General features: G+C 43.6%; 1 long non-coding RNA gene across 1 annotated transcript in view; it reads right to left on the bottom strand.

The window, feature by feature from the left end:
- Positions 1-11,083: 11,083 nt before the first annotated feature.
- LOC142497636 (uncharacterized) overlaps positions 11,084-25,938 on the bottom strand; it is a 43,265-nt gene continuing 28,410 nt past the window's right edge. Inside the window, exon 3 of the long non-coding RNA XR_012802294.1 lies at positions 11,084-13,889. This is a non-coding gene — a long non-coding RNA (uncharacterized LOC142497636). The remainder of the gene's footprint in view (positions 13,890-25,938) is intronic.

The raw sequence follows: 25,938 nt of genomic DNA, 5'->3' as shown, positions 1-25,938 counted from the left end.
AATTAGAATAGAATGTTAGGAAAAAGTGATAATACCCATAAGAGTCCAAGGGACCTGGTCAGGGAGCTTTGATAAGTGACTTAACTCTGGTTAAGTGCACTTTCCAATCGATTTTGCATGTGTAGGTATTCAGAAAGCTTCGATAACATGTCAAAATCACTTGGAAATGGGTTTTTAACAAGCATTAGCACTCTTGCTCAGAGAAACCTTGCGGTAGCTCAAAAAATGTCTAAACTCATATTTAACTGTTATTCAAGTAGCTTTGAAGATGCACATCGCACCTTAAACCTGCGTATTTTGTTTCCGCCACCGCCAGGGTGGCGAGATCGGATTCGCAATGTGCATATAATGGAGTGTAATTTATCTTTACTACATAGGATTGAATCCGGCGGTTTCCAGAGCTGACCTGCATTCATTTCAGCTCCAGAGACCCGCTGCTTCAATCGTATGTGATACAAATAAAATTACAGCCCAGCTTCATTATTTTAGTGGCTAACCGCTAAAGTAATGAAGGGGTTAAATAGCAGTACCTGGTTTGTTGGTGGTAGAGGGGGTGGGTGCCACCTGGTAGTTGGCCCAGGTTGGATCTTAACCTTAACAGACAAGGGGATCTGCACGCAAGTGAAAGCTGCAGAATTTACTCTGCTCAAGCAAAGGGAGGGAAATTGATCCAAACAATTACTGAAAGGGTGGTGCTCACAGGGAATGGATTGACAGTAGGTGAGAGGAAAGATAGAATCCCTTTAGTGTGGCACTAAGGAAAGTGCACCCTAATTAAAACTTAAATTTTATTATAAACTGATTAAAATAAATTATTTGGAGAAACCACATACAAGAAACAAACAAAAAATAATAATTAAAAGACGGAGAGGTGTGGTAGGGTGTTTAATGGAGGTGTAATTATATATAAATACCTCATTAGTAAATCTTAATAGACCCTAGAATGTGGGTGATCTCTATACCAAGGTAAGTATGAGTATATCTCTGAACCCCTGTGACCATTGCAATGAGATGGGGTGAAGGCAGTTGAATGTGCTTGTCTGCTAGATGAAAAGTGAGGCTGTATACAATGATGGCTTAGTTGAAACAGCCACTACACACCTCACTCAGTATATCAATATACACTACTATAAACTCTGATATTATTTCGGCCACACTCACTGCAGAGATAGGAGAGATTAACCCTGAAGTCTGAGTGCTCTTGCTGCCCACGGACGCAGTCTACGAAGCACTCAGACAGTGTATAGCCCACACCTCACCGATGAGCCGACGTCACGTGACGGTGACGTCAGACGTACCCTACGTACGTTTCACCGTAACTGGCTTCATCCCGAGTGTGGCTGGTTTTACAATAGACTGGTCGAAATTATATCAGAGCTTATAGTAATGTATATTGATATACTGAGTGAGGTGTGTAGTGGCTGTCTCAACTCAGCCATCATTGTATACAGCCTCACTTTTCATCTAGCAGACAAGCACGTTCAACTGCCTTCACCCCATCTCATTGCAATGGTCACAGGGGTTCAGAGATATACTTATACTTACCTTGGTATAGAGATCACCCACATTCTAGGGTTTATTAAGATTTACTAAAGAGGTATTTATATATATTTACACCTCCGATGGTGATACCAATATCAGCAAAACAAGAAAAAACACAAAAGCGCACCAAAATGAGAGATAGATATTGTATTAGCAACAAATAATAAAATTAGTAACTTACATATAAAATTCCTTTAATAATCCCCGATTCTGGTGTCTATCACAGGAGTAGGGCATCACATAGGAAGTATGAAGGGTAATCTCAGTTCTGAGAGATCAGACCCGCGCGCTGGGGCTGTCTCTGTTCACTCTCCTGTCCTCCACGTGTGGTAGCATGGTGCAGAGTGTAGCACACATGTGCAGGAACCGGGGCCTGAAGAAGTTTACTTTGTTAAACGAAACGCGTTGTGGCTGGCGGTTTTACTACCCACCACCAGTACACACTCAAGTGTACCGTTCCTGCTTATTTCCGATCGTTTCTATGCTATCAAAAACGGACAGGCATCCTAAGGACACCTATTGAAGGCCCCGGTTCCTGCACATGTGTGCTACACTCTGGAGGACAGGAGAGTGAACAGAGACAGCCCCAGCGCGCGGGTCTGATCTCTCAGAACTGAGATTACCCTTCATACTTCCTATGTGATGCCCTACTCCTGTGATAGACACCAGAATCGGGGATTATTAAAGACATTTTATATGTAAGTTACTAATTTTATTATTTGTTGCTAATACAATATCTATCTCTCATCTTGGTGCGCTTTTGTGTTTTTTCTTGTTTTGCTGATATTAGTATCACCATCGGGGTTCCGGTGGAGACCACATTTGGAGGTGGGGGAGCCACCTCATAAACACAGAAGCAGCAAGAGAACTGAGAGGGACCAACACTCCAAGTTTAAAGAGCCAGAGCGCGGACTGAACTTTTCATTTTTATAATTACACCTCCATTAAACACCCTACCACACCTCTCCGTCTTTTAATTATTATTTGTTTGTTTGTTTCTTGTATGTGGTTTCTCCAAACAATTTATTTTAATCAGTTTATAATAAAATTTAAGTTTTAATTAGGGTGCACTTTCCATAGTGCCACACTAAAGGGATTCTTTCTTTCCTCTCACCTACTGGATCTTAACCTTCTCACGGTATGACTAACCACCCACCCTGGGGCAACTATAACCTTCACCCACCCCGTCTACCACCAACAAACCGGGTACTGGGGGTTAACCACTTCATTACCTTAGCAGTTAGCAACTAAGGTAATGAAGCACTGTTTTCATTTTAATTTGAATGACATACAGTAGAATTGAAGCAGCGGGTCTCCGGAGCTGAACCGCATTCATTTCAGGTCCGGGGACCACCTGCTCCATGAGGTACAGGCCCCAGTATGGGGTACCAGTATCTCCTGCAAGTTTAAATGTCCCTGTCGCGCGGGCCGTCAATCCGTCAGTCCGTCAATCCTTCAATCCGTCAATCCTTCAATCCTTCAATCCTATGTCATTTAAATTAAAATGTAAACCGTGCAATCGGCTGTAAGAGCTGTGCAGGGAGATGCAGCTTCTCTCTGCACAGCTATTCCAGACTGATGCAGGGAAATCGCACAGGCATATCGCTTGAAAAGCAAATTCAAACTTGTGTGGTATGTCATTTTTGTGCCAAACTGTATTCAACAAGCAATATATCTTACTGAATACCGTTTTTTCCCCTGCAAATTTCATTCCGTACGGTAGGAACATGCAATCACATTCGATGTTGCAGTGACAACATCGAAGCTGCCTGAATAGGCCCCCAAGTGTTCATAACATATCATTCCTATTTTTTTGTTTCTTTGGTTAGTTTAAATGTCCTCCTTCTGAGTTTTCTGGGTCCTGATGAACTTCTCCGCTGTGGGTGTGTGCCGCTCTCAAATCGAGGTATTCCACTAAGCACTGTATGCAGATAAAGGAAGGAAAAAGAAAGCGAAAAACGCCATTCGCATAATTCCGTTTAATTATACAATATTAGAAAATAACTTTCCCTTTTTTTTAATATTGTATAATTAAACAGAATTATGCTTTGGGCGTGTGGCTCCTGTGGAAAACTGAGTATCTGATACAAATCTAGAAAAGGAACTTCGACCCATAGAAGAAACGCCAGCAGACCCCCCCCCCCCTTTTCCATTCTCTTTTGCATTCCTGGTGGGGTGGTCCTAGTAGCAAGGAGGGGTTGGGAACAGGAGGTCCCTCCAGAGACCTTAAGTAGAAGTCTTCAGGTGGGTTGACCTCTTTTGCCACACCCAGGTGAGAGTAGGAGTAGCTCCCTTACCTTGGGCTGGTCGCTGAGGAACTGGAGCGTTCCAGGGACAGCTCAGGTAGCTGGTGGAGGTGGGATTGGGAGGTGACTCCAGTTACAGCTCTGACTGCATCGTTACCGTCTGCGAGCACGTGATTGCATCCGCAATGCCATGAAGAAAGTATGTAGGCAGTTTTGGACCACAGAGCTGTTTAGTCCTAGAAGGGATCTTCTCTGTCGCCTTGGCGACTGCAGGGGATCATGGGGGAGGATTTGGGCAGCTGTAAGCCAGTGGGGTAAAGGCAGTGGGCGAGGAGGGCAAGAGCTAACACTTTTGGGTGGAGATTCCATAAAAAAGTGTCAACATACATATTTTGCTAAACTTTGGAAGGAATGAACCCTGGAGTGGCCGCAGCAGCTCAAGTTCCAGCCCCCATGCAGTGGTTAATAAAGATATATGTTTCTTTCCAGGGCACCCCAGGGATGGCTGTTAAATTGATGGCTTGTTTAGACGAGGGGGCAGCATGGATAGTGATTAATTGACTGAAGCTCAACCCTGACAAGATGGAACTAATGACTATAGGTTCGGCAAGACGCATGAGTATGGGATAGGTGGTTTGTGAGCCGCCCCCAATCAGTGGTGAACAGCCGCTGCCCGTGTCCAAGGTTCGTAACCTCAGTATGCTTTTTGACCAGCGTCTCAACATGTGAGCCCAAGTGGCCTCAGTTGTAAAGACGGGGTTTTTCTATCTGAGGCTGTTTCTGAGTTTGCGTCCACTCCTGTCATCTATGAACCTTGAGTCACTACTCCGTGCCTGCTGTGTCTACGCAGTTGGACTACGGGAATGCCTTATATGAAAGACTACTTGTGTGCCTGATGTGGAGGCTCCAGCTTGCGCTGAATGCTGAGACATATTTCTCGCTTTGAGCATATTACTCCCATAGTGCATGGTCGGCACTGGCTTCCAGTGATCTTCCGTGTTCAGTTCAAGCTGGCCGGTATGGCCTTTAGAACCTTACAAGGCCTGTCTACCTGCAGCCTCTTTTGATGGCTTGGCTGGACACTGGCTATGATCTAAAGTCCTCAGGGTGGGGTCCACCTATCTGTGCCAAGGGTACTGCATCCTATGCTCCTTCTCGTGTACAATTTCAGAGATCTGGAACTTGTTCCCACCATTCCTCAGGTGTAAATCGACTTTACCACTGTTTCGGGTTCGGTGTAAGACTTATTACTTCCTTCTGGCTTTTTCTATCTAACAAAATTAACTGTGTATTATTTTAGTTTGTTCTTAAACTGTAAAGTATTGCGGTGCCCGCTTAATTCAGCGGTGCACAAACTGGGGTGGGGGGGCGCAAGATTATTTAGGGGGGCGCAAGCAGCGTGCAGCGAAACCAGGGGGCGGGCAGAGCTGTGCACGGGCAGCCAAGCTCAGTGCTGCTGCTTCTCTGTGGTGTCTGCCTGCAGAGGGGGTGGGGCCTTGCTGTGGGGGCGGGGCCTTCCCTGCTCACAGACAAGCCCTCCTACTCCTGTCTGTTACCCGCCCCAGTTTTCAGCAGCACACGGGGACCGGAGCAGGCTTAGTACGCCCTCCCCCCCATGTGAAAGTGTGTGTGCATGCGTGCGTGTGTGTTGTGTCTGTGTCTGTGTGTGTTGTGATTGAGTGTGTTGTGTGTTGTCTGTTGGTTGTGATTGAGTATGTGTTGTGTGTTGTGTCTGTTGGTTGTCTGTGTGTGTGTGTGTGTGTGTGTGTGTGTGTTGTGTCTGTGTGTTGTGATTGAGTGTGTGTGGGTTTTGTGATTGAGTGGTGTGTGTGTGTGTTGTGATTGTGTGTGTTGTGTGTGTGTATTTGTTGTCTGTGTGTGTTGTGATTGAGTGCGTGTGTGGGTGTTGGTTGTGATTGAGTGTGTCTTGTCTGTGATTGTGTGTGTATTGTGTTGGTTGTGATTGAGTGTGTGCTGTGTGTGGGTGTTGTGATTGTTTGTGAGTTTTGTGACTGTGTTGGTTATGCTGTGGGTGTTGTGAGTGTGTGTTGTGTCTGTGTTGGTTGTGATTGTGTGTGCTGTGTGTGTTGTCTGTGTGTGTGTTGTGATTGAGTGTGTGTGTGTTGTGATTGAGTGTGTGTGGGTGTTGTGATTGTGTGTTTGGTTGTGATTGAGTGTGTGTTGTGATTGTGGGTGTTATGATTGAATGCAGCGGTGCACAAACGGGGGGAGGGCCCTTGAGGGGGCGCAAGATTATTTAGGGGGGGCACGTGCGGCAAAACCTGGGTGCATGGCCGGAGACGCTGTGTGCGAGAGGGGCAAAAAAGCTGTGCGTGGGCGGGCAGCCGAAGATGTGCGCGGGCGGCCGAACAGTATAGTGCAGGTGGCGGTCACGTGATTGTGTGTGTGCACATGCGCGGGGGCTTCGGAGGTATGGGGAGGAGCACGCCTGAGCGCTGTGATGTCAAACGCCCCTCCTTCCGGTGTCTGCCCTGCAATAGCGCTGTGTTCCTGCTCTGCTCCGCTGGCAACCTTCTTTGCTGCGATCCTCTGCAAGTGAAAGGGTCGGGCGCCACTATGTGTATTACTACTGTGAAGCACTATGTACATTAATGTCGCTATATAAATTAACAGGAAACCCAAGTGATTTAGATCGGCGCTAAACAACAACAGTGTAAGATCATAAATACTTAATATAAAGTGAATAAATAAAAATGGGTGTAAGGTGAAATAGAAAAATTCTCAACCTTCAAAGGGAATTGTACAGATTCCCTTAAAGCAACAGTGAAAATCCAGGGTAGGAAGGGAGCGATGATTCAGGAACACCCCAAAACAAAATGAACAAATGATGGTGCAATAAAATCACAAATGTATGATGAAGCACAGAAACTTGGCTCATATAAATTGCCTACTTACAAAAAGCAGGTGAAGAATCAGCATTTGTGGGGAACAGGGTGTGTAGGAACTCGGGAGGGCTCTCACTCAGGATGATGCTCATGCGAAAACACAGCACAAAGAGACCATAGTGCAGACCAGCAAACGGTTTATCACAAAAAAAAAGCTTAAGAAATGTACTCACAATGTGTACAATAGGAATATGCACATATAACAGTGTTAAGGCAGTGATTCTCACGTCGGGAGAGGTGGGGATCAGGCCGTCTTCCTTCGAAGCTCGCACAGTCAGACAGCGTTGGACGGTGTCTGACGTCACATCCGTTACGGGCGGGACAGCTTCCGGTTAGGCGGGAGAGGGAACGGATACACGGCACAGTGGTCTCTTCACCTCTGGAACGGGGATTACTGCATGCGAAGTTGAAGCTCTACGCGTTTCGCTGAACTATGGTCTCTTTGTGCTGTGTTTTCGCATGAGTATCATCCTGAGTGAGAGCCCTCCCGAGTTCCTACACACCTTGTTCCCCGCAAATGCTGATTCTTCACCTGCTTTTTGTAAGTAGGCAATCTGCACGAGCCAAGTTTCTGTGCTTCATCATACATTTGTGATTTTATTGCACCATCATTTGTTCATTTTGTTTTGGGGTGTTCCTGAATCATCGCTCCCTTCCTACCCTGGATGTTCGCTATAAATAAAGACACACAATACAATACAACACTATATCAATCATACTATGAATGTACAGAAATAATTTTTAAACAAAAGTGAAAACACTTCCCCCGCTCGCGCTTGCAAAATGATGCAGGACACCCTGTGCTCATGCTTGGAGAGTTGGTGATGTCCCCGCTCTCAGAGGCAGCGTGGACGCAGCCTAATTTTGCAAGCGCGAGCTGTTGAAATATGTAAGTATTTAGACATATTTGTATTTACATTGTATACCGTTTAATAAAGTTTTGTTTTTTTTCATGTGATTGATTACATCAGGCAGGGGGGGCCCGAGAAATTTCATGGATAAAAAGGAGGGCTCGGCATAAAAAGTTTGCTCACCCCTGGTGTAGAGACTGTTAACATCCATGGTGACCAACAGCGTTCCCGGGGATAAGTCATAGAGTTCACTGACTTTAAGTAGAAGTTATGTAGTTGTCCAACCATGACCAGTGGTCGTAATATGAGGTCTGAGCAAATGTTTTAGGTAGGGTGTAAAATACTGGAATAATCGGATTATCTACCACAAGATATGCGTGTAATTCTTTCGAGATCAAAACTTGTCCAATGGCCGTCGTTAACATTGCACCAATCCTAGCTTTTATACATACTGTAGGGTCATTAGTCAGAGGTTGATGGTTAGTCCTGTCTTCCAGTTGTGATAAAATCTCTGCCCTACTGTATATGCAAATGTATCCATTACCAGAACAGCCCCCGCTTTATCTGCTGGTGTGATAGTCAGAGACTTAACATTTTTTTTTACCAACAGGCTATTAGTTCGTCTTTACTAAAATTTCTCTTTATCCAATATTGATGTCCTCCCCCCCCCCCTTTTTTTTTTTTTAAATCAAATTAATTCAGAGTAAGTTTTATGTAAGTTTCAACATGATGATTTGAGCATGGAGGATTATAATGACTTTTTCCTTAAGCCCTGTTGTGTGGTTATCAAGGAAGGAACCAGTCATACTTTCCTCCATATGGTCAGATGGTACACTATGGATATCTGTTGGTCTACACATATTAGAGAAAAGGGCCTTCAACCTCAGGTTACCAAAAAAAAAAACCCCTCTCAAAATCAATAACTCAAAAGTATCAATATCATTAGTAAAAGCATAGGATAGTCCCTTTGATAGCAGATCAGTCTCTGTGTTGTTAATATCTGTCCTGATATATTTACCATTAATTGCCTTGTAGGGCCCCTCCTGTGGTATCGACATCCCTCCCATTTGGTCTTCCACCCCCCTCCCTGTGCGACAGTCAGTGGTCAAGGATCTCTGCCCAAAAAAGAGGTATTGCTGGAGTGCTGAGATTCAGATGATTGTGTGTAAAGTCAGGAGTAGGTTGGATCCTCCTCGGATATTGCCTGTATCCACAGTTCAACCTGGATTTAGTTATGTCCATCTATAAACCCTGCCATAAATTTGCCATGTTTACGTGCCTCCAAGTCTTTCTTAAAGTCCTCAATATTCTTGTTTAGTTTTACCTGAAATGAGTTCAGTTCATCAGGAGAAATTTCTAGCCCCAGGGTGTTTTTATCTGGATTTTGACCTAGGCTCCTTCCAACATAAGACTATTATGGCCACCCTGAATTAATTTCTGTATTACAAAAGGTTTTTTTGATAAAGCTAACTTTTTTTATAATAATTGTTTTCTTTAATTAATGTTTTTATTGTCATAACCTTTCCTGGATTTTGGATTAATATCTGCATGAATTGATTTGTTGCAATAATATTTATATAGTATATTTATATAGTCTGCATAGTATTTCCTCTTTATAAATATTAAGGCCTTATCAATTATTAAAATATTAGAATTCCTAACTTAATATTCCTCCCGTATGTGGATATTGACCGGTCTGAACTTTATTCTTTCTTCATCTGTACTTTCATTTGCACTTCATTTTGTATTTTAATTTGTAATACTTGTCATATTGTTTTTTTGTATCATTGTACTTTATTGCACACTCCATTCTGTCATACTCATGCTGTCACAGAGATTCCATACATCATGTGTATCAGCATTATTAGTATCATTTTTGTCTAATGTATTAAGTTGGAAGCTAAGGAGTTAAAACTGATTAACATTGGACGGTATATAAAGGGATCATTGAGTTCACTTAATCAAATACATCTGAGGAAGCAACCAGTAGCAGTTATGAAACGTGTAGGGTGGAGACTGACCAAAGCGTTACAGCATTCAGGGACCCTGAGTTCCAGTGGAGTTTCGAAACGTTATCTGTTATGACATCTTGGGTGGTATGGCCTAGACCCGACAAATCACACACGTCTAGAGCAAAGGAAACAAGTGAGAGACCCCAGCAGACCCCCATCAGGCCTTCCACTGACTCAGCCCTGACTACTGTGGGACTTGGCAGTTTTGTCATAAGTGCTCAAAGACTGGGGAACCAGTGAGTTTGATTCCTGGTGTTTGTTTTTATGTTTTGTCCAGTCGATGGATGGGGAGCGCAGATATGTGAATAAAAAATATAAAAAACACAAAATAGTGCAATATCTCTTTTTAAAAAAATCAGTGAATTTTCAGTGTAACCTATAAACTGCGTACTCACAATCTATCTGTTCTTTTAAGCATTTTCATTTCCTTTAGTGGCATTAAAAGACCATTACCTCTGAGTGTGTGGGAACCTTTTGAATGAAAAGAATAAAAAAGCCACAATAGCGTAGACTGATAGACAATTGTATCAGGAAGGTAAGTAAAAGCATATATACACTCACATGATGTCAAACAATAACAGTCACATAAGAGGTTATCAGGAACAGAATAGACGCCGCCTGGGATTGTCAGCCTTCAGCGTTCACCCCATGCTCGCGTCCACAGGTGTTTGCGCGTCTCTCCTCCCGGTAACCTTGCCATGTGAGTTGTTTTTTATATTTTTTATTCCCATATCTACGCTCCCCACTGACTGGATAACACATTTTCTGAGGACTGGAGAAGCAATTCTGTGGAGGTTTTGAGCAGCACTTCACGTAGTATTGTATATTTTTTACTTTTTTTGCACGCATTTTTGCACATTGTTGCATTTATATTTGAATCACTATTTAATGGTTCACTTTTAGTATAGTGCGCCGATTTAATAACACTGTTTTCACGTTTGTTTTTGTGTATTACATTTTTTTAAACTGTATTACATGCTATATTTTTCTTTATCCTCATATCTATGCGGATTATTCTCCTAGAGTGATTTAAGACTTTAAGAAAGAAGATCACCAAAGAGTTAAAAAAAGAGAATCCACTATAAATAGCTATAAAGGCTGATTCCAAAGATATACAAATCGTAAGTATTAATTCAGGAGATTGCCTACACTGTCCCCTACGGAGATACAGACATACTGTACTATGCTATGTATTCCCTCCATGTTTTATCTTTTCTACTATGGAGGTGGATCCCACCTGGAAATCTGAAAAATTGAACTTTTTACTGCTGCAGACTTTAACTGACTTTTTATTTTCCACCCCCGTTTGTGGTTTAACAATTCTAAAATACACCCAATGGGCAGTAACAGTTAGTCATCGCATCCACTCCACTACACCCTACTTCCCTCCGACTGTGCAAGGTCCTCCACCATCAATACAACAACCTTGCTGTGCAGTTCAGCAAGTGCCTTGTTAGAGAGATAGGATCAGTTTGGGATGATCCAACGTGGGTCGGCACTTTGCATAAGCAGTATAAACCCCAGAGGTTTAGCAAATTTGAACAGCAACAAGTCTATAGCAAACATTTGAGCTAAATTGCCATTCAGCCCCAGAGCTCTTTCCTGGGTGTGGTAGAATTTGTTCACCTTTTCAAATGCTTTCCGAACTGTGGGCTGCTTTTGTTGCAATGGGGTTCTGCATTTTATTTATTTATTTATAAAATGGTTTACCAGGAAGTAATGCATTGAGTTACCTCTTGTTTTCAAGTATGTCCTGGGCATAGAGTTATGATGACAAATAATACATGGTTACAAATCCATAGTTACATAAGTGAACAGGGTATACATTATATACAAGACATTGCATGCACAGTTAGAGATAATATATGTTATAGGCGTACGTAATAGTGACAGACCAGATTAAAATGTGAGACAGCTTTAGTTTTGAAAGAACTGGTGGCGGCTGTGAGAGTCTCCGGTAGATTGTTCCAGTTTTGGGGTTCCCGGTAAGAGAAGGAGGAGCGGCCGGATACTTTGCTGAACTTGGGACCATGAGCAGTCTTTTGGAGTCAGATCTCAGATGATAAGTGCTGCATGTGGTGGGGGTGAGGAGCTTGTGTTGGGGGTGGTGTGTGTTACTGTGTCTACCGACTGACCTATTGTCTCCATCTCCACCTTTTGTGACATTACTTTGAGTTGTCTGATTGCTGCAGCAACCCCGCTTTGTGTTATCCTGCGATCTAAGGCCAGGTCTCCACACACGGTATAGCCCTCTATGGGACAGACCCCAGTCGGCGTCTGTGCGTGCACGCACAAGCCACGATGTGCGACCGTCTTGACCAAAAGATTTTTGTCTTTTGGCGCGGCTGTCGAGCACTGGCCACGTAACAGTGGCGGTTCAGCCAATGAGGGCGAACCAGCACGTGACGTCATGGCTGCGCCCTGCCACACCCCCTCCACCTGTCGCGATCTTGACTTTCCCCCTGCAGCTCAAGCACAGACCACAGATCGCGGCTTGCACCCATGCACGTGCCACCAGGCCGGCAGGCGCACGTGCAGGAGCTGACACTGGGGCCGTAGCCTAAGGGCTGTAATATAGTGTGCGCGTGTGCGCTATCGTGCATGATAATTGGCTGTGTAAGCCAGGCGTTTGTATACTTGGGACGTGCGCGCACGGCCGTGAGCGGTGCCGTGGCAGACCAGAGAAAATACAAGAAAATTTTATTTTCGCGCTGTTGCCGCGCCACGTGACGCTATAAAGCAATCACAGTGCGGCCTAATGTTGTGATGTCATAGCCACATCCCCTAGCCGCGCGCATCACTGCTTGCTCTATACAAACAAAGCGCCCACACGCACACCAGCGCACACTATATAACAAGCCTAAGGTTGCCTGCCACTTTGTCTGGTGGCAGCAGGTCACATGACCTCTTAAAGCAGAGATGCCACAATGGGTACCCGGCTTACACCTTTTCACAGCTGGTCTACATAAGCAAAATGTAGCTGTAACACGATCCTTTGTGAGTTGAAAATAACACCACACTCTTGTATTGGAAGTAAAGCCAACGGGCGACGTACTGTAGCTATTGTTTCTGGACAAACTTGTGAATGTAATCATGGTCCTCTATGTTGTAGTGCGGGTGGTGGTGTTGTCCCTGGGGCATCAACATCATCATCAAGCTCACAACCAGAACCACGATTGGTCAATGGTAGTAGTGATGGTGACGTTTATGTAACAGAGAGTGTTATTGATGCTGATAAGGAAAGAAACATCGATGTATGTGATGTTGTTGATGATGGCTTCTGTTTATTAAATAATGAATATACAGGGTTATTTTTATTATTACTGCTTGGGTTTTTTGCTTTACTTGTGATTTGAATCTGTATTTTCCAAATTTAAGAACGATCAAAGTATCATCACTTTTATAAGAAACATCATCATATTCATCACTGCCCTGGTTACCACCACCACCAGCACCACTTAAATCATAGTCTTTAACAGCATTAGCAACATCTCCATCAGAGTCCTCATTCATAACAAGTGATATTTGAACTGAGCAATCATCATCAAGTCCACCTTGCTGCTCCTCCAAGTCATCAAGTCCACTCGCTGCTCCTCCAAGTCATCACGTCCCTGTGATTGTGACTCCCCAACATCTGACTGATTTAACAGCTCTTCGGAGTCTAGTGCTAGCAATGCCACAGCTTGTTCGGCAGTCATTCATTGTTTTGGCTGTGAAAAGAAGGATGTGCCTTTTGCAAATGACAATAATGGTGGGCTTGGCAGTAATTACAGGAACAGCAGAAGCTGGTGGTGGCGGTGGCCGACCTGGCTTTTCCCTACAACTGAGTTTTAGTAACATTCTCAATATTATGTATCCATTTTTGTTTCAGAAGTGCTAGTAGCAAGGGCTATAGGCTGACCTGAACTTCCAGTTCTCTTTTTAATAGCTCTTCTTAACTGTATGCTCATTGTTTAATGGACAGGGTGGGGTGAGAGGAGTAGGCCTTTTGCAGTGAGATTGGAACTCAGTGACTTTGTCCTTCCGCTTATACTTTCTGTGACTAGTATGGACACCAGCAGCACCAACTTTCACTGATGTACTGTAACTTTAACCGATTCATCACCACCACACCCACCCCAACAACCAACATTACATCCACCTTTTCTTGTCCCTCATCCACGTCTACTACTAAAAGGTTTATTAAATCCACTAAAACTGGTATTGCTACTGCAGTATTTGACACGCTGCTATTATTTGTTTACTTCACTTTTGTTATATTGTATATAGTGCTATACTATGACAGTGACTTCTGCTGTGGTTGTCCTGCTGCACACCTGCACACTTGGGGCACTGCAAAGAGACAATGAGAGAAAATACATTAGTATAAATGGAATCCTCTTTGAAAATAATTGACAGTATTCTAATTAATGCTATGATCATTAAATATTAATATACTGCTGTAAAGTTAATTTACTAGACACAGAAACAGTACCGGAGCAGAGACCAATAACTCCATGCAGGATACAGCACAGGAGTGGACAGTGGATACACAGACCGGGGTCAGTCCAGTCACTCTGTTTAATGGTTAAACTGCAAGTTTAATTAAGTAAGTACTGTATACATTTTTGAGCTACAGTATAGTGCTACAGTACTACAGCAGCAACAGCCGAACAGCTAAACCCTGCAGCGCCTACAACACAATGGCTTCTTAAGGCTGCACCCCTATTTATACTCCTCAGCTCCTCCTCCCCCTATTATAATTCAGTTTTTCAGGTTCGGATTACTAATCCGACGACTGGATATTCAGTGATGGGGAAAAAAACGGCGGATTTAACCTTTTGAGACTGATCCGCGAAATTCCGGACCTGAAATGAATTGGCCAATCTGACTCGGATTCAAACTCGAAGAAAAAAAAATGTGCCCATCTCTAGTCTTACCTTTCTCTTATGCGTTATTTGCAAATCACAACAGCGTGCTCCTAAAGACATAACCAATGTGAAATGCCCTCTGTAAATGCCTTCAGCTTTTCAAACTACCCTGAGGCTCCTTCAAATGCCATTTTCTTAATAAATAGTGCTACTTGTCGGAACTTGTATTCATCCTCCATCATTTTTTTTAAAGTAAAATCACATAGTTGCATAGTAGATGAGTGTGACGGTAGGAGGTAGCTGGCCTCCCAAATAAAGGTTAAGCCCAGCCAGCTACCTCTGTGAACCGTGGGTAATGGGCCAAGAGGGTTAGCTCTTGGGTCCAGTAGGATAAAACAATGGATCTTTATGTATCTCTGTTCCCATGTTACGGTCCCCTGCAGGGTTATGTCCTAAGGGTGCCTAGTGGGTGTGTGATTTGCCATAGGGAGTTAGCTGCAGAAAGGGACTTTGGGAGCAGAGGGGCAAGGGTGCATGTTAGGGAACCCAGATAGTTAGCCCCATTTGTATTTGGGCAATAATCCACTGCCGTATTAACCGTATTTTTTGTGTTTTTCCCTTTCCGGGCATGCACTCGAGCAGGGATTTCTGGTGCATGAGTTTTAAGGGGGATTTTTCTGAGAAAGTGGTGTCAGAATGTGCACATCAGGTCGGGGACCAAAGTTATCGGTTCCCCGATAAATGTGTCCGACAATCAGGCCTGATTTTCGGGCACATGTAGGCACACAGCTCTGGCAATATCTCCCCTTAAAAAGGTATCCGCGACTTACCACTAGGGTGCCCTGCACAGCCCGGGAAGGAAGTAAAACAAATGAAATGTGTTTTGTATTGTTATACAAGGGGACCCCTGGTTTAGGGGGTACCCCTAGTATCATTATGGCTCCCTGCAAATACTGAAATACTGTATGATTTGCGGGTACCTGCCCATACATAAGGACGGGGGTGCTCTGCAAATCCAATGTAAGTTAAGGGGAACGCCATGTTTGGGGAACCAAATTGCATTGCCAACAGCAATGCAATGCAGGAATAAAAGGGCACTATTTTTTTCCTTTAAAGGTTCCCGGCACCCTAGAAACTCCTGACTTCGGGAGTCTAGGTTTTAAGTGGGGTATTTGGGTAGAAATGCAATTATTTTGTTTGCAGGAGATCGGGAGCCGAAAGTTACTTTAATTCTCCCCGGCGAATAGGCGTGATTTGCCGGTACGGGGGGTGCATCACACTGGGGCTTCCAAGTGTCCCCCAGACTACTGGATTTCGAGCCCAAATATCTCAAACCCGTTTCTCTCATATTTATAAGGTTCCCCAAAGTGTATACTTTATTAAAGTGTATGTTATAATGTTTTATACATTTGTTATAAGACTCTATACAGTCAACCAAGGCATCAGCATAGACGTCGGCATGTCTGTATAGAGTCCGTAGTTCAAAAAGGAGAGGATGTCCAGAGGTGAGAAAAACATTTGGTGAGTGGGGATGGGCAATGGCCCAGGTCCGGAGAATAAAAAGCATCCTGGTGGGACACCTTTTTGTATCTTCCAGACTTGGTGGAACCTGCCCAACGGAGGGCATTGGCTTAGCTGTTGAAAGATGGCGAGCGTAGGCACTTTCCCCATTGGCTAATCCATATTTCCCGCCCACTCTGCTTTTCGAGCCGGCTTGGCATGCCTCCTCCTCTGACGTCAGCCTAGAGATGAGCCCCTGTTTCTATTAGCTGGTGGGAAAGTTTCCTATGCTCTGATTGGTCGCTCCCCTACTTCGATGCTGAAGATAGTTCAGTGGAAGGTATGTAAGGAGATGCCCCAGTCAGAGAACTAGGCCATCCCCTGGCTTATATCAATGACGCTAGGGCGGGCTTTTCAAAGTTGCTCTGTTAGGAATAGCAGAGCGACCAGCTTCGTTTTGAAGCTAGGAAAGTCTGCCCCGCAGAGCCTAAGTCCCGTCTTTTGCGGCTAAGTTCTACAAAATCGAACGTAGTGGTCGCGGTCAGGAGTTTCTGCTGAATCTCGGTCCAGGACGTCCGCAACAAGGTTCCGATCAGGGTAAGCCCTTGCAAGCGGGCGCTCTGCACCTAGATTTCAGACCCCAGTAAGTGTGTATATTTCATTATTTTGTGTTTTGTTGTATTTCCGAGGTTTTATCTAAATAATCCCCATTTTATTTCACTGCCTTGTTTTGCCTATTGACTGATCCCAGAAATATAAAGGTGTTAAAAGACCTGGTCTACCGTGACAATGAGGTTTAAAAAAGACATGCGTCCATCAAGTTCAACCTATGCTAAATTTTGACAACAGATACTTTATCCTATATTTGTACTTACAGTATTTTGATCCAGAGGAAGGCAAACAAAAAACCCCAGTGACATATCATCCAATGATATCTCATAAGGGGAAACATAAATTCCTTCTTGACTCCAAGAAGATTATTCCTTGTATCAACATCCTTCACAGGTTTACTTATTTGGAATATACCTGTATACCTTTCCTTTCTAAAAAGATGTCCAACCTTTTTTTTAACAAATCTATTGTATCAGCCATCACAGTCTCCATGGGTAATGAATTCCACATTTTAACTGCCCTTACTGTAAAGAACCCTTTCCTTTGTTGCTGGTGAAATCTCCTTTCCTCCAACCTAATGGAATGCCCAGGAGTCCTTTGTACTGCCTGTGGGATGAATAGTTCATTTGAAAGCTCATTGTACTGTCCCCGAATATATTTGTATATAGTTATCATGTCCCCGCTTAGACGCCTCTTTTCTAATGTAAATAAATCTAACTTAGCTAGCCTCTCCTCATAAGTTAGATTGTCCGTCCCATTTATTCATTTGGTAGCTCTTCTCTGCACTCTCTCTGGTTCCAGAATGTCTTTTCTAAGGAGTGGCGCCCAAAATTGTACTCCATACTCAAGGTCTGGTCTTACTAATGCTTTGTAAAAGGGCATAATTATGTTTACTTCCCTTCCATACATTGCCCGTTTAATGCAAGATATGATCGTGTTTGCCTTTGCATCTACTGCATGACTTTGGGCACTATTGCTAAGCCTGCTGTCTACCAGCACTCCTAAATCCTTCTCCATCAAGGATTCCTCCAATTTTTCCCCATTTAATTTGTAAGTCACCTGTTTATTCTTGCATCCCAAATGCATAACCTTGCATTTATCTGTATTTTGGAATTCTTAGCTGCTTCTTGCACCTATGCATATCAGAAGACACTTGTATTAACTCAGTAACTCATTGCCTGGACAAATCCACATTCATGTGACATCTGATTGAACATTTTGGCATATCAGTCGCAGTGGATATAAAAGTGGACACAGCAGTTGTAGTCTCTTTTTAAGTGACTTAGATTGATGAGGTAAGCATGGTACGAAGGTTGCCTCAGGACAAAGTAGTGAAGTTTAAAGGGTCTATTGATGACTTTACATTGGGTAAGGTGACACTTAAACAATGGCAATCACTTATAGGCCTTTTAAACATTGCATGCAGGATCATATCACAGGTTAGAGAGATCCACAGCAGGGATAAAAAAAAAGGCCCATCACAGAATAAGGGTGACCTGAGTGCTAAAGAAAGATCTTGACATATGGGGTGCTTTCCTGTACAGTTGTACACGAATGCTTATGGGGCATATTTTAAGAGGGACTGATGTGCAGCAGCCTGGCCACAGCAAAGGCAGATAAAGGGCACACATAAAATCTGGTGTTTCTTGAGTTATTTCCTATAGTGGTTTTATTATTATTTTAATATACATTAAATAAAATGAATGAACAAAAAAGATAGTTATGTGATACAAATCTAATAAAAACATATATAAAAATTATTTCTAATGAATTAGACCAGGGTAGTGGTAGCACTGCGCACATAGGAGGAAAAGTTAAGAAACAGATGTATACAACTATAGACGGATAATAAAGGAGTAGTTGCAGTTATTAGCAACCTCACCCCCAGTGATACTGTGCTCAGGAATGTCGTGCTGACATGTTTGCACAACAAGATTAACTTCAGGACAAAGGATTTTCTGGATAAACCAAATAGCATACAGTATAAAAAAAAAAACTGGTTTTATCTAGCCCATTCCATTTTTGGGCTACTTTGCCTCCCGGACTAGATAACACGCTTCTTGCAGTCACTTAAAATACAAGGTTTACCAAAGTACGGGCAGGACAAATGGTGACAACAATTTCCTTTTTTCTATAGTTAATAGAAAAGTACATAACACATAGACCCTCATAGTTAGGAAAGCATTGACTGGGTGGGCAGAGTCTGAGGTCATTGGCAGAGGATAAAAGGGACCCTATAACAATAGTTAGGCTACAATCACTGCTGGACGTCACACAGTATGTTCTAATAAATGGGAAACCAAGCTGCTTAATGCAGCATTTAGATGAGTATTCTTTGGCGTCTTCAGAATAGAAGATCTGGTAAAAACAATTAAGATGTGTAAATATACTATTAAAAAAATGTGATTATAGAAGAACTGTTGGCATGCAATATAGATAGGTAAAAAAAAAATCAACCTGCCAAGGAGGAGCACATGGGTGTATTTAAGAAAGATAAAAGTGTAAGATATGTCCAGTGGGAATCATCAAGACATACAGATGTAGCAATACTTACTATCCCCAGCGCTGTAGCCAAGGAAAAGTTAGTGGGGCTGGGGAAAGTTTCTGTCACAATCATGTTGCGGGACATCCTTATTTCTCAATGGGAAGCCCGCTGCGTTATTCCTTCAGTGCAATGACCATTATGATCATGTGACTGCGAATGGCACGGCAACGAAACCGTTAAGTCTTGCTACATCTGTATGCTAAAAGCAAGCAGGAAGAAGGGAAGAATTTCCTGATACATAAGGATACCACTCCCTTTATCCATTTTCAGTTCCTAAGGGTCTTTAAACAAGGTTTACAGGCAACAGGTTTTGAAACCAACAATTTCATGGCACACTCCTTTGGGATTGCCGGCGGCGACATCAGCAGCAGAGATTAGGATGTCAGGAAAGAACAGAAAAATGCTAGGGATATAAAAATCAGACAGATATACATCTTACATCAAGATTCAAAAATAGCAATTTGTTTATCTGGTAACAGGAACCAATGATCACTAAGCATGTGTAACCAACCTATGGGATTACCAAGGCCTTTTTGGGATTAATGTTGCAGACCCATATAGGTTGTTATGCTTTTTTCTATTACACAGGATTGGGTGTAAATCAGCAGATGCTAAACTCTGCCCTGTATTGCCTGGAGGCAAGGAAGTCAGAGGGGGTATATATAGGAAGGAGAAGGTTCTAGAGGTTAGGTTCCTGGAGGAGTAAGCTTGGAGGAGCCTCAGTGTATATAGTGAAGTCTGTTCCTGAGTATATAGGACAGACCAGTCACTTTTTATAATGTCCTAGTTAGGGACAGTGCCCCTACAGATAGGGTCCCAAGAGATGGCCAAGTTGAACACAGTGGTTCACAGCAGAAGAGGCATGAATGACAAGAAGTCCCCATAAGGGGAACCCCAGAGTCCACAGGATCAGTTCTACAGGCAGGTCCACACACACCTCAGTTAAAGCCTATCTAGAAGTGTCAGTTCAGAGACAGCAGTGGGGTCTAGATGCCCTAGCTATAGTGAGGCGGCCAATGCTAGATAAGGGGTCCCTATTGACAGCGTAACATACTATTGCAGAATGGGGACCGGTCAATTAAGGAATTCCAGGAAAAATTAGAAGCTGGGAAACGCAGCTGGGAGTCGATCATGAGAAGATAGTCCTGCATTAGTTTGGTTATAGATGGATGTCCTGGAAAAAGCTACTGCCAGAGTTAATCAAAATCCAGGCTAAGAAAGTAGACCAGATGTAGTGCAACTGTACTTTGGCAGGAACGATTTAGTAAAGAAGAAATGACTTAACTTGTTTTATATGATGCAGGCCGATTGTACTAAGATAATGTAAATGTGGCCAGAGGTACAGAAGCCCTCATCTGGTGTGAGATTTTGCCGAGAAGAGTGTGGCACCTCACAGCATGGTTGGAGTGGATAACATTAGGAAAATGATTAACAAAGCCACAATCAAATTCATTAGAGAATGAGTGTTAATTGTTAAGCACAGGGAAATTCAGGTGCACTCTCAGGGGGAAATGCAAAAAAGATCAAAGCTAGGGGGAATGGCAGTCCCAATTAAAGGGTTAATATGAATGTCAGATGGTGCATCAACGGGTCAGCTAAGGACAGTTTTATCCTCTGCAGCCACTTGTTCAGTTAAACCATTGAGGCAAGGGGTCAGCTGAACCAATCAACAGAAGAGTTGGGCAAGTCGCAAGTACTGGTGGGGAGGGGCATGGTACGCAAAGCGGGATGGGGAGAGAGCCTGTGGTTAGCTCCCAAATCATTACTTATGCTAATTGTGTTGTGTGGGGCATTGGAAAGGGGGGGGGGGGCGGGAAATTGAGGGAATTTTGTGTACCATTTTCCAAGACACCGTACATCTCCTTTCTAACTCCTGACTCATTTACATTTCCCTTTTTGTACCACTCCAATTTACATCTGTATATCCAGCCTTATTCAGATGTGAGCCCTGTATAAATACTGTAGGACATGCTTGATTTGTAAAAAATGTCTGAAGAAGGGACCTTAGTAGTCCTGAAAGCTTGCACTTATAGCCCTGGTAGGTTTGGGCTATTATTCTGTCCTCCTCCTGTGCAATAATCCCTGGTAAGGGCAGGTTTACCAGGAGTAAATATGGGTTTGCCCCACACACTGTAATTCAGTTGGTCAGAGAAGGTATTGCTCATGCCTTGTGTCATTCAAAGGCACAGGGGTGGGTCTACTGGATCTGTACTAAATGAACTACCACTTCCTGTTTTGAGGAGTTCCTCTCCACCTTAGAGAGAGGATAGTCGGTTCCAGCAAGCTGCCAGGGCTCTGGTACGCTAAAAGCCCTCCCTCTGGGAGAGGGGAGAGATATTCCTCTTACTCCACAAGGGAGTAAGAGAAGAGCAAGGACAGCTCCTAGAGCCCTGACTAGTAGTGGTGTCCAGGGACATCCTTAAAGTGACAACCTTTGATTATTGTGTGATGTGACAGAGATTGTGCTGAATCAGGAAGGATCAATAAAGATCATCTGCTTTTATCTATACCTCCTGCCTGAGAGTGGAGTATATTGGGAGGAGGGGGACATAACTCTTTTGAAGATACTCCACCCCACAAAACTGGGGGCTGCACAAGATGGAGGCGCTGCACCAGTAAGAGGAATTCGGGCATAGCCCCAGAAGCCTGTCCTGTTATCCCCCAAGTCATCGCGGGAGACTCAGGGCCCCCTGTTACCAGCAGGTATGCACCAACAAGACCCATGTAACCAGGGTGCTATTTCCCTTAGGAGACCCTATGTGAGATTGGGTGGGGGAACCAGGGTTACACACTCTTTACTAGTTTGCCATTAAAGGTATCGCTTATACCTTACTTTTGTTCTGTTTATAATGCTGTTCATGACTCTGCTTCAATATAAACTGATATATTCCCTGTGATTATTCCTTCTGCTTTTATCTGCCACTTGTAAATTGTCTGAGATCAGTAAGGACACGGAACATATGTTGTCTATAAAGGGGTTGACTCAGTTCCCTTATAATGCACCAACTGCCTTTAGAGTAAATACTTTGAAATCGTTGCAGGGGGTGGAAAAACATGTAACTATGTAACAAGGGGGTGGAAAAACATGTAACTATGTAACTATGTTGCAAGGGGGTGGAAAAACATGTAACTCTGTAACTGTAACTATGTTGCAAGGGGGTGGAAAAACAAGTTTGGAGTTAATTGTTGTGTTAATATTTCTAGTGTTTTATTCTTTTTTGAAATACAATAAGACAGTTAGTAGTTCATAGTAATCCTCAGCCAGACTCAGGGGGCGATTCACTACGGGAGCTTTTGCGCCCGATTGGGAAATTTGTAATCCCACGATAAAATAATGAAGCCAAACGCGGGATTCACTAAGAAGTAAAGCGCATTTGCTTAGGTGCAAGCAAAAACATGCCCGATCATGCAAGCTTTTTCTTTTCCCCTCTGCTATCGTGCTTAAAAATCTAAAGCGCGATAGCTGATTGAAAAAAAAGCAGCCTGTAAGAGCAACATGGAGACGCTGGGTCTCATGCACGGCTCTTACAGGCGATTGTGCATTAAGAATATTGATTTTGATCATAGTGTACATGAGAAGGGGGTCTCCTGAGCTGAACCGCATTGATTTCAGCCTCGGAGACCCCCCTACTTCATGAGATACCCCGTTATGGGGTGCCGGTATCCCCTGTGCTTTTAAAGCTTCCGCGTCACGTGACCGGGGGATTTAAATCCTGCAGGGGGATACCGACACCCCATAACGGGGCTTGTATCTCATGAAGTAGGGGGTCCCCGAGGCTGAAACCAACGCGGTCAGCTCAGGAGATGCCCTGCTCATGTACACTATGATCAAAACACACATATAAATAAAAAATAATTAATTACAGTAGCGGCTATCCGCTATGGTAATGAAGCTTCATTAATGTAATTTTTATTAATAGTGTGCGGGAGCAGGGGGTTTCCCGAGATGAACCGCATTGATTTCAGCCTCGGGGACCCCCATGCTTCCAGAGTTACAGGCCCAGATATGGGGTGCCGGTATCTCCTCCATTATTTAAATGTCCTGCGTCATGTGACATGGACGCTTTAAAAATGGCGGCGATACTGGCATCCGATGCCCCATACCAGGGTCAGCAACTCAGGAAGCAGGGGGCCCCTGAGCCAGAAATCAAAGCGGTTCAGCTCAGGAGACACCCTGCTCCCGCACACTATTAAAACAAAATACATTAAAGCAGCTTCATTACTTTAGCGGCTAGCCCCTAAGGCAATGAAGGGGTTAAGGCCAAATAGCAGCTTTATTGGTGGCAATAGCCCTAATAAACCTTGCAATATGTACTAAACACCCAGCCACTGTGTCCCCAACAACCCCTATACCCCCTAACATACATAAAAAAAAATTATTTTAAAGCATAGGAATGTTACTATGGTAACCCCGTGGGTGCCCGGGAGCCCTCGGGTGGTCCCCGCAGGTGTTCGGGGCTCCCCGCTTTTGTTTTTTTTGGTTTTGGTCATGTAAAGGAAGCGAAGCCAATCTAAATGGCTGTGCTTCCTTTCCCTTTAACATGACGTCACCAAAAGCAACATGGCTGCTGTCACATGGTACTTCAGCCAATCAGATTGTGGGTCCTCGGGTGGTCCTCGTGGGTGTCCAGGGGCATGCGGTACGAATCCTGTGTCCAAATTTTTTTCCCCCAATACTTTGAAATAAATACACCCCCCTCCCCTTCCTCCCACCTAACACATACACTACAGTAATAGGCAAAATTACTATTATCCAGATATGGATAATAGTATATTTGCCTGATTAAAATACAACATTAAGAAGCAGAAATAAAGTAAATAATGTCCCCCAACCCCTTAATCCCCTTAGCGGTTAGTAACCGCTATAGTAATTAAGAGGTTAACCCACCAGCCCCCACTGCCCACCCAGGAAGCCTAACCACCCTCCCCAGGCAACTACTCCCACCCTCCACCCATTTATTGGTACACTAGGTACTTCATGATCATATAATATGGGCATGATTTACCACTGTAGCAATAAATGGTGAAGTTAAAAACAAACAGGCCCAAAATAAAACACATTACAAAGAAAACTAAACACATTACAAATGCCAATAAACCAATTGATTTGCACAGTGGGTACATCATGCTCATATAATGTGGGCATGATATAACACTATGGGAGTCAATGGTCAACCTACAAAATAAACAACCACCAACAATATCCAATGCAATCAAAACAATCACCAAATAAATAACAATAAACAAGTAAACACAACAAAATTACCACCAATCAATTAAGCAAATACCAATTAAACACCAGAATTAACCATTAAAGCACTAAAACAAAACCATCAATAAATAAAAGAAAACTCCAAATAAACAACATCATTCAAAATCAAAAGACCAAAAATAAACCGCAATTAAAAAGCAAACACCAAAAAGTGGGTAAATGGGTGAGTGAAATAAGAACTTCTGAATATGTAGATATCCTGAAGGCAACAGATAAATGATATTAAACCACTTTGCTGTACCTCATTGGAAAACAATATGTGAGTCCAACACTCACCCCAAATAGTAGTAGTATTGTTGATCCATTGGTATTCTGGATTCAGGGCCATGTCTGAGGTATGCATGAACCCAGCTAGCTTCAACTCAACCCTCTTTCCAAAGCACAACAAGTCCTGTATATTTTCTTCACTTTATTTAGGAAGGCAGCAATAAAAACAGGCACTTGTGGATAAGATGTTTGTGTTGGAAAGGTGTATCTCAGTGGGCGCTTTGTAGTAAGGGCAGGTAAAAAGAATTGGCCTTGCCATAGGGGTGTAACATGAATGTACTCACTCTGCCAATGTCAGGAAGTAAAAGACAGTGGGTACTGCTTGTGACACAGGGATAGGGGTCAGGCCATACTAACTGTCAGCAGGGACAGGGGGGAATGGGAAAGCCCATTAACTTGGAGGACTGGAGATGTTGCCAGGGCAACCAGGGGTGTGACAGACTGGAAGGAAAAAAGGCAACATAATGTATCCATTCCATCTGCACTGGGAGTGAAACTGCAAGGAAAGTAACATCCAAATACAGCATCTCTCTCTCTCCCCAGAATCTCTCTCCCCAGCATCTCTCTCTCCCCAGCATCTCTCTCTCTCCCCAGCATCTCTCTCTCTCCCCAGCATTTCTCTCTCCCCAGCATCTCTCTCTCTCCCCAGCATCTCTCTCTCTCCCCAGCATCTCTCTCTCTCCCCAGCATCTCTCTCTCTCCCCAGTACCTCTCTCTCTCCCCAGCATCTCTCTCTCTCCCCAGCATCTCTCTCTTCCCAGCATCTCTCTCTCCCCAGCATCTCTCTCTCTCCCCAGCATCTCTCTCTCCCCAGCATGTCTCCCTCCCCAGCATGTCTCCCTCCCCAGCATATCTCTCTCTCCCCAGCATCTCTCTCTCCCCAGCATCTCTCTCTCCCCAGCATCTCTTTCCTGGAACCAGGGTCACGAATGATGTATGAATAATTCCAGTAAGCTCAACTCATATCCTCCCTCTTCCAAAGCATGACAAGTCCTTAATGTCTTTCTTAATTTTATTGCTGGATTAGAAAACACAGGAACTTGTGGGTGTAGTGTAGGCAGAGAGTGCTTCTCTATGTGGGATGCTTCTATGGGGTTAGACTATGGTAAGAGAGAAAGGCCTTACCAAGGGTGGATGCAGACAAGTCTGTACTCACTGTGATCTAGAGTGGAAAAGGAAGTGAGGGGCAGGGGTCACACTAAAGGTTGAGTGAGACTGCACTAACTGTCAGCAAAAGACAGGGGAGAACATGGGAAAGTCCATTAACTGGGAGGACTGGAGAAGCTGCAGTAGCAGTTCACTGATTAAGTGCTCAGAGGCAAGAAATGCAACATT

This window comes from Ascaphus truei, chromosome 6 (genome assembly GCF_040206685.1).
Source record: "Ascaphus truei isolate aAscTru1 chromosome 6, aAscTru1.hap1, whole genome shotgun sequence".
Classification (NCBI taxonomy): Eukaryota; Metazoa; Chordata; class Amphibia; order Anura; family Ascaphidae; genus Ascaphus; species Ascaphus truei.
This window is presented reverse-complemented; position numbering and strand designations above follow the sequence as displayed.